This window comes from Rana temporaria, chromosome 10 (genome assembly GCF_905171775.1).
Source record: "Rana temporaria chromosome 10, aRanTem1.1, whole genome shotgun sequence".
Lineage (NCBI taxonomy): Eukaryota > Metazoa > Chordata > Amphibia > Anura > Ranidae > Rana > Rana temporaria.
The window spans coordinates 149,283,767-149,293,251 of record NC_053498.1 but is presented as its reverse complement, the minus strand read 5'-3'; positions in this window follow the sequence as shown (position 1 = coordinate 149,293,251).

Below are 9,485 nucleotides of genomic sequence, written 5' to 3'. Positions count from 1 at the left end.
TTGATTAGTATTGGATACAATAGATCTGATAATGATAGATTAGTCCTCATTGATTAGTATCGGATACAATAGATCTGATGATAGATTAGTCCTCATTGATTAGTATCGGATACAATAGATCTGATAATGATAGATTAGTCCTCATTGATTAGTATTGGATACAATAGATCTGATAATGATAGGTTAGTCCTCATTGATTAGTATTGGATACGATAGATCTGATAATGATGGATTAGTCCTCATTGATTAGTATCGGATACAATAGATCTGATAATGATAGATTAAGTCCTCATTGATTAGTATTGGATACAATAGATCTGATAATGATAGATTAGTCCTCATTGATTAGTATCGAATACAATAGATCTGATAATGATGGATTAGTCCTCATTGATTAGTATTGGATACAATAGATCTGATAATGGGCGGATCGGATACAATAGATCTGATAATGATAGATTAGTCCTCATTGATTAGTATTGGATACAATAGATCTGATAATGATGGATTAGTCCTCATTGATTAGTATTGGATACAATAGATCTGATAATGATAGATTAGTCCTCATTGATTAGTATCGGATACAATAGATCTGATAATGATAGGTTAGTCCTCATTGATTAGTATCGGATACAATAGATCTGATAATGATAGATTAGTCCTCATTGATTAGTATCGGATACAATAGATCTGATAATGATAGGTTAGTCCTCATTGATTAGTATCGGATACAATAGATCTGATAATGATAGATTAGTCCTCATTGATTAGTATCGGATACAATAGATCTGATGATAGATTAGTCCTCATTGATTAGTATTGGATACAATAGATCTGATAATGATAGATTAGTCCTCATTGATTAGTATCGGATACAATAGATCTGATAATGATGGGTTAGTCCTCATTGATTAGTATTGGATACAATAGATCTGATAATGATGGATTAGTCCTCATTGATTAGTATTGGATACAATAGATCTGATAATGATAGATTACTCCTCATTGATTAGTATCGGATACAATAGATCTGATAATGATAGATTAGTCCTCATTGATTAGTATTGGATACGATAGATCTGATAATGATGGATTAGTCCTCATTGATTAGTATTGGATACGATAGATCTGATAATGATAGGTTAGTCCTCATTGATTAGTATTGGATACAATAGATCTGATAATGATAGATTACTCCTCATTGATTAGTATCGGATACAATAGATCTGATAATGATAGATTAGTCCTCATTGATTAGTATTGGATACAATAGATCTGATAATGATGGATTAGTCCTCATTGATTAGTATTGGATACAATAGATCTGATAATGATAGATTAGTCCTCATTGATTAGTATCGGATACAATAGATCTGATAATGATAGATTAGTCCTCATTGATTAGTATCGGATACAATAGATCTGATAATGATAGATTAGTCCTCATTGATTAGTATCGGATACAATAGATCTGATAATGATAGATTAGTCCTCATTGATTAGTATCGGATACAATAGATCTGATAATGATAGATTAGTCATTATTGATTAGTATTGGATACAATAGATCTGATAATGATAGATTAGTCCTCATTGATTAGTATTGGATACAGTAGATCTGATAATGATAGATTAGTCCTCATTGATTAGTATCGGATACAATAGATCTGATAATGATAGATTAGTCCTCATTGATTAGTATCGGATACAATAGATCTGATAATGATGGATTAGTCCTCATTGATTATTATTGGATACAATAGATCTGATAATGACGATCGGATACAATAGATCTGATAATGATAGATTAGTCCTCATTGATTAGTATTGGATACAATAGATCTGATAATAATAGATTAGTCCTCATTGATTAGTATTGGATACAATAGATCTGATAATGATGGATTAGTCCTCATTGATTAGTATTGGATACAATAGATCTGATAATGATAGATTAGTCCTCATTGATTAGTATTGGATACAATAGATCTGATAATGATAGATTAGTCCTCATTGATTAGTATTGGATACAATAGATCTGATAATGATAGATTAGTCCTCATTGATTAGTATTGGATACAATAGATCTGATAATGATAGATTAGTCCTCATTGATCAGTATTGGATACAATAGATCTGATAATGATGGATCGGATACATTTGTATCTTTAGTGACAATTCTGCAGATTTGTGAATTGGCGGGGGGGGCGGAGCCAGTCCTTGGATTTTGACACAGGAGGGCGTGTCCCCTCATTCATTGGCAGTAGGTGGGAGGAGCCAGCTGTTGTCACCCCCTCCCTCTCGGCTCAGCATCTACCGGCAGGACACCGGCTCTTCCTCCACCCCCCGCCATAGAAGGACGGAGATGTCTCAGCACAAGGAACCCGCCGCCTCCGCCGCCATACAGATCAGCAGGTGAGCGCTCACCTATACCGGAGAGATGTCACCCTGCACGTGGCGGCACCGCCCACACCCGGAGTGACGTCATCTGTGACTGTGCAGAAAGAGGCCTGGGGGTCCCTGGGGAGAGGAGGAATGGAGTGTTGGGGGGGTAGCGCACTATCTAAGAAGGGTGTGCTAATGCTGGTGGGTTCCTGGGGGAGAGGTGTGAACGGCTGGGGGACCCTGGAGGAGAAGAGGAATGGAGTGCTGGGGGTCCCTTGGGTGATGCTGGGGGTCCCTTGGATGGAGGGTGTGATGCTGGGGGTCCCTTGGTGATGCTGGGGGTCCCTTGGATGGAGGGTGTGATGCTGGGGGTCCCTTGGTGATGCTGGGGGTCCCTTGGCTGGAGGGTGTGATGCTGGGGGTCCATTGGTGATGCTGGGGGTCCCTTGGCTGGAGGGTGTGATGCTGGGGGTCCCTTGGTGATGCTGGGGGTCCCTTGGATGGAGGGTATGATTCTGGGGGTCCCTTGGATAGAGGGTGTGATGCTGGGGGTCCCCAGGGGAAGGGGTGATGCTGGGGGGACTAGAGTGATGGAGTGCTGGGGGGAGGGGTGATGCTGGGGGTCCCTAGAGGAGGAGGGGTGTGCTCAGAATTCCTTAGGGGTGGGAGCAGTGCTGGGAGTTCCTTGGATGGAGGGTGTGATGCTGGGGGTTCCTGGGGGGAGGGAGAGACATGGAGTGGAGTACTGGGGGTCCATGGAGAAGAAGGGTGTGCTAATGCTGGTGGTTTCCTGGGGGGGGGAGGTGTGAAGTGCTGGGGGACCCTGGAGGAGGAGAGGAGTAATGCTGGGGGTCCCTAGAGGAGGAGGGGTGTGCTCAGAATTCCTTGGAGGGATGGGAGCAGTGCTGGGGGTCCTTTGGGGGAGGGGGTGATGTTGGGGGTCCCATTGGGGAGAGAGGTAATGGAGTGCTGGGGGTCTGTAGATGAGGAGGGGTGTGCTCAGAATTCCTTGGGGGTGGGAGCAGTGCTGGGGGGTCCCTGGGGGGAGGGGGTGATGCTGGGGAAGGAGAGGAATTGAGTGCTGGGGGTCCCTAGAGGAGGGTTGTGCTTTAAATTCCTTGGGGGGGAGCAGTGCTGGGGGTCCCTGGGTTGGGGGATCGAAAGGAGTGTTTGGGGTCCTGGGGAATAGTGAGGAGTGCAGGGGGTCCCTGTGGAAAGGAATGTGGGGGTCCCTGGAGGTGGAGGGGTGTGCTCAGAGTTCCTTGGGAGGTGGGAGCGGTGCTGATACTGGGGGAGGAGGGATGCTAGTGGGGTCCTGGGGGGGAGAGGTGTGGAGTTGTGGGGAAGGGAGTTTTGGGGGTCCCTGGAGGAGTAGAGGTGTTGGGGGTCCTAATAAAAGAGGAGTGTGTGGGGTCATTGGGGATAGTGAGGACAGCTGAGGGTCCCTGTGGCAAGGAAAGAAATGTAGGGGGCCCGGGGAGTGTGGGGGGGGATAAAAGTGTTGGGGGTCCCCGGGAGTGTGAGGAGGAGGGGGTACTGAGGGGTGGAAGAAACGCAGTGATGGGAGAGAGAGTGTTGACGGTCCCTGGGGGGAGTGATACTGAAAGTCCATTGGGGGAAGGGGGGACACTGCTGGGGATGTGTGCTAGGGGTCCCTGGGGAGGTACTGAGGGTCTCTGGGGGAAGGAGGAGAGTGTTGGGGAAACCCAGGAGGGGAGGAGTGTGGGGGTTTCCCTTAGGGAGAGAGAGGAGTGCTGGGGGAAGGAGGTGAGTGTTGGGGACACCCCTGCAGAGATGGGATGCTGGGTATTCCTGGGGGGGGGGTGCTGTTGGTCCTCGTGGGGAGGGGTGCGGGGGGCTCCTGTAGAAGGGGGGGGGTGCTGAGGGTGCATGGGGGAAGGAGGTAAGTGTTGGGGACACCCCTGCAGAGATGGGATGCCAGGTATTCCTGGAGAGGGGGGGGGTGCTGAGGGTGCATGGGGGAAGGAGGTAAGTGTTGGGGACACCCCTGCGGAGATGGGATGCCGGGTATTCCTGGAGAGGGGGGGGGTGCTGTTGGTCCTCATGGGGAGGGGTGCGGGGGGCTCCTGTAGAAGGAGGGGTGCTGAGGGTGCATGGGGGAAGGAGGTGAGTGTTGGGGACACCCCTGCAGAGATGGGATGCCGGGTATTCCTGGAGAGGGGGGGTGCTGTTGGTCCTCGTGGGGAGGGGTGCGGGGGGCTCCTGTAGAAGGAGGGGTCCTGGGGGGGGGGGGGGGCGGGGGATTCTGCAGTGTGATGGTGCTTGGCTTATCTACATACATAGAACTGCATGTAATATCTAATTCTGACAGCAAGGTGGCAGTGTGTGCAATGTGGGGGCGGAGTGTCGGTGGGGTCATGTGACTGCTCTCTTTCAAGTGACAGTTATTTTATAAACATTGAAACAAAGTTGCAGATTTGTTTGTCGATTTCTTGTTTTGTGATTCTCCTGTTTTATATAACAATGGTGCTGCCGCTGTTCTTCTTTAACCCTTTCATAGGAGTCCAGATACCCCCCCCTCCCCCCATCATATGTCTCAGCTTGCGTCTGTCACCCAATTCCCCACCTAAATCATTTCACGTCAGGATTTCTATCGCTTTCATTTGTTGTTTTCTATAAATTCCTGGCTCATGTTCTTTGTCACAAGCTGGCAAATGCCTCCCAATGTAAAGGAGCATGTAAATGTCCCCCATCCCCCACAGCTACGGGGGATGGGGGACCAATGCAAAACAAATAAAAATGCTGTACAGTGCAGAGAGGTTATTTAAAAAATCTACAAATCCTATAATTGGTTGTAAACCCTCCATATGAAGTGACGTGACCGGCCACAGGTGATACACAGAGATACAAATCCTCCTACATAAGTTGTACCTCTTTATCTGAAATCTTTTCTTCTCTACACCCTTCTAAAAAGGAAAAAAAAACATGCAGATCGGAGGCTTTGCCTCAGCTTCAAACGCCATAGGGTGGGGATCTGATTTTTCCACACCGCACGTCACTGAGGAGAGCTGAGTGTAATCTGAGACCTGAGTGGAAACTAAGCAAACAGCCCTCTATACAATCTCATAGGGAAACACAACAAATGATGGAGGGCGGGATCCCTTCTTGTTCTGGAACTATATATAACGTTTGCCCCCCCCCCCCCCCCCCCCCCCGATCTCAAAGCTCTCGTGCATCCACTGGGGCGTGCGGCGATCGTGGACGTGTTGTGTCACGGCGCGACCCTGATCTTGATAAAGAGCTGATGCAGCAGCTCTTAACCCATGTGATCGGCCGCCTATTAGTGCCCATCAGTGATGTCCGTCAGTGATGTCCATCATTGCTGCCTATTAGTGCTCATCAGTGAAGGAGAAGAAATACTTATTTACATTTTCTGACAAAAACTAAGAGAAAAACTTTTAAGGATAAAGCTTTTATATACATAAATAAAAGCTGATCATTGTAAGCACCCCTGTCAGTGGTAAATGCATAGGTGTGCCTGGGCACACATTAATCACCCCATGCGGCACAGATTCCCCCTGCTGATATTTCTCCAAAGCCCCCCAACCGAGCTCCTAAAAAAAAAAAATAGATTATAATCAAATTAAATAATACAAATAAAAAGCTCCTGGCGCCGTCCCCTGCCCTCTTCCTGGCGCCGTCACCTGCCCGCCTCCTGACGCCTGCCCTTGTCCTGGCGCCCTGCCCTCCTCCTGGCGCCGCCCCCCTGCCCTCCTCCTGGCGCCGTCCCCCTGCCCTCCTTCTGGCGCCGTCCCCCTGCCCTGGCCGCCGTCCCCCTGCCCCCCGTCCTGGCCGCCGCCCCCGTCCTGGCTGCCGTCCATATTTTAATACATTTGGGGTGCACACCCTAATGCAACAGGCTGCGCACACCTATGGGTAAATGGTTTGTCTCGGCCCTGTAGCTGATCCATCTGCAGGAGAGCTTGTTCTGCTGAAAATCAGACTTGCTGGCAGGATCACCAGGTGAAAATAGAAAGAAAGCCTAAAAAAGAAAACGAATGCAGCGTTCACATCTAAGAATTGGAAATCTGCAATGTAATGTTTTGCTTTTGGGTTTTATACCACTTTATTTTCTTTTATGATTATCTTGGCTTCCATACAGGAGCAGCTCCCCAATCTGACTCTTTTCAGTTAGAAGAAAAGGATTTATTTCGGGTAGATTTGGTGGCGGCGGCACATCCAATTCCAGCAAGCGGTATATAAGGGCCAATTTAGCTGACAAGTAGAAGTTGGGCAGTAGTTCTCTGTGGTTCTCACTGATGCAAAACAGTCCAGCCGCTGGACGGTGCCCATCAATCCCCTTTACCGGTTGGTGCCCGTGATATACCCGAAAGATGGGCACAGCGTGGGCTTCATTTACCGGGAGGGTGTACATGGATGTCCTTCCGTCCTCGCACTGCCTGTGAGTCCTTGGGACTCTACTGATCACAGATTGGGGTAAAGGTCCAATCACAGCGGGCCCTTTACCATGTGATCCGCTGTCAGCCAATGACAGACGTAAACAGAAACCATTAATTCGCCTTTTTCTCCCCCCCCCCCCCCCCCCCCCACATGCTGTGAGGATGAAGGAAAGAAGAAAACCGTTAACCGTCTTCTGTTGGAGGGACATCGGTCCCCTTGGTGGCCTCAATGCCTATCGGTGCCTCATCATCAGTGCTGCCTATCGGTGCAGTCTCGTTGGTGCCGCCTCTTCATTTCCCATCAGTACCACCTATCAGGGCCCATCAGTGTCACTTATCAGCACTGCCTAAATCTGAGATATATTTTAATTATTTATTTTTAAATTAGATTTTTTTCTGATGGACACCGCGGCCTCGGCCTAGTCTGCGGTGTCTGGCCTCGCGGCCTTTTCCCAGAATCGCGGCGAGGTTGCGGGCAGGATTTATTTAGGCGAGGCTTCGGCCTAGTCCGCGAAGCACCGGTCCTATGGGAAAAATAAAAATCTATTTGGTCAAAATCTGAATCGATTTGCCCTCGCAACTCGATTGACGATCCAAATCGTTTTTTTGTTTTTCCCAGCCGTATCTGATCGGTGCCACCTCATCGTGTCCACTGGTGTTGCCTTATCTGTGCCCATTGGTGAAGGAGAAAATTACCTGTTTGCAAAATGTTACAATACATTTATTTTTTTTTGTTTAGAAAAAAATAAAAATCCCAGAGGCGCAAAATAGTAGGGCTGGGAAAAAAATCGAGTTGCAAGGACAAATCGATTCAAATTAGATTTTTTTTTTCATAGGTCAGCGCTCTGCGGACTAGGCCGAAGCCGCGGTCTTGCTTAAATAATCCTGCCCGCAGCTCGCCCCGATTCTGGGAAAAGCCCTAAGTGAAAATGTCCAAATTGGGCCCAAAGTGTCAATATTTTGTGTGGCCGCCATTGTTTTCCAGCACTGCCTTAACCCTCTTAGGCATGGAGGTCACCAGAGCTTCACAGGTTGTCACTGGAGTCCTCTTCCCCTCCTCCATGATGACATCACAGAGCTGGTGGATGTTGGAGACCTTGCGCTCCTCCACCTTCTGTTTGAGAATCCCCCACAAGATGATCAATAGGGTTTAGGTCTGGAGACACGCTTGGCCAGTCCATCACCTTTACCCTCAGCTTCTTTAGCGAGGCAGTGATCATCTTGGAGGTGTGTTTGGGGTGGTTATCATGTTGGAATACTACCCTGCGGCCCAGTCTCTGAAGGGAGGGGATCATGCTTTGCTTCAGTATGTCAGAGTACATGTTGGCATTCATGGTTCCCTCAATGATCTGTAGCTCCCCAGTGCCGGCAGCACTCATGCAGCCCCAGACCATGACCCTCCCCCCACCATGCCTGACTGTAGACAAGACACCCTTGTCTTTGTCCTCCTCACCTGGCCCCTCCCCCCCCCCCCACACACGCCTGACACCATCTGACACCAAATACCTTTATCTTGTCTCATCAGACCACAGGACGTGGTTCCAGTAATCCATGTCCTTAGTCTGCTTGTCTTCAGCAAACTGTTTGCGGCTCTTTCTTGTGGATCATCTTTAGAAGAGGCTTCCTTCTGGGACAACAGCCATGCAGACCAATTTGATGCAGTGTGCAGCGTATGGTCTGAGCACTGACAGGCTGACCCCTCCCCCCACCCCTTCACCCTCTGCAGCAATGCTGGCAGCACTCATACGTCTATTTCCCAAAGACAACCTCTGGAGATGACGCTGAGCACGTGACCTCAACTTCTTTGGTGGACTATGGCGAGGCGGGGGGAGGGGAACCCGTCCTGTTATACCGCTGGATGGTCTTGGCCCCCGTGCTGCAGATCAGTTTCAGGGTCTTGGCGATCTTCTTATATCTTCGGCCATCTTTATGTAGAGACGCAATTCTTTATATCAGATCCTCAGAGAGTTCTTTGCCATGAGGGGCCATGTTGTCCTTCCAGTGACCAGTATTAAAGAGTGAGAGCGATAACACCAAATTTAACACACCTGCTCCCCATTCACACCCGAGACCTTGTAACCCTGAGTCATATGACACCGGGGGAGGGAAAATGGCTAATTGGGCCAAATTTGGACATTTTCACTTAGGGGTGTCCTCACTTTTGTTGCCAGCGGTTTAGACATTAATGGCTGTGTTGAGATATTTTGAGGGGACAGCAAATTGACACCGTTATACAAGCTGTACACTCACTACACAACATTGTAGATACAAAGTGTAATTTCTTGTGAGGGGTGTACTTACTTTTTGTGAGTTACTGTTAATTTGAATAAATGTTTGTTTTTGGGGGTTTATGTCGCTTTAAGTGTTATTGGCAGTCAGTGATGTGTGAGGTTTGGAAAGATTTGGCATCGGAGAGGCTTCCGTAGTGCGGAGAATTGGGGGAGGTGGGAGGAGAGGCGTCCTCGTATGACCGGGAGGGGGAGGGGGGGGGGGGAGAAGTTTGGATTGTCTGGTAAGTTCTCCTTCTCTATGGATCTCTGCACATCCCCTGTGTTCTCTTCCTATGATCTCTGGGCTGTATGCACTGTGTGTGTGTGTGTGTGTGTGTGTGTGTGGGGGGGGGGCTGTATCCACTGTGTGTGTGTGGGGGGGGGGGGGGGGGGGGGGGGTGGGGGGGGG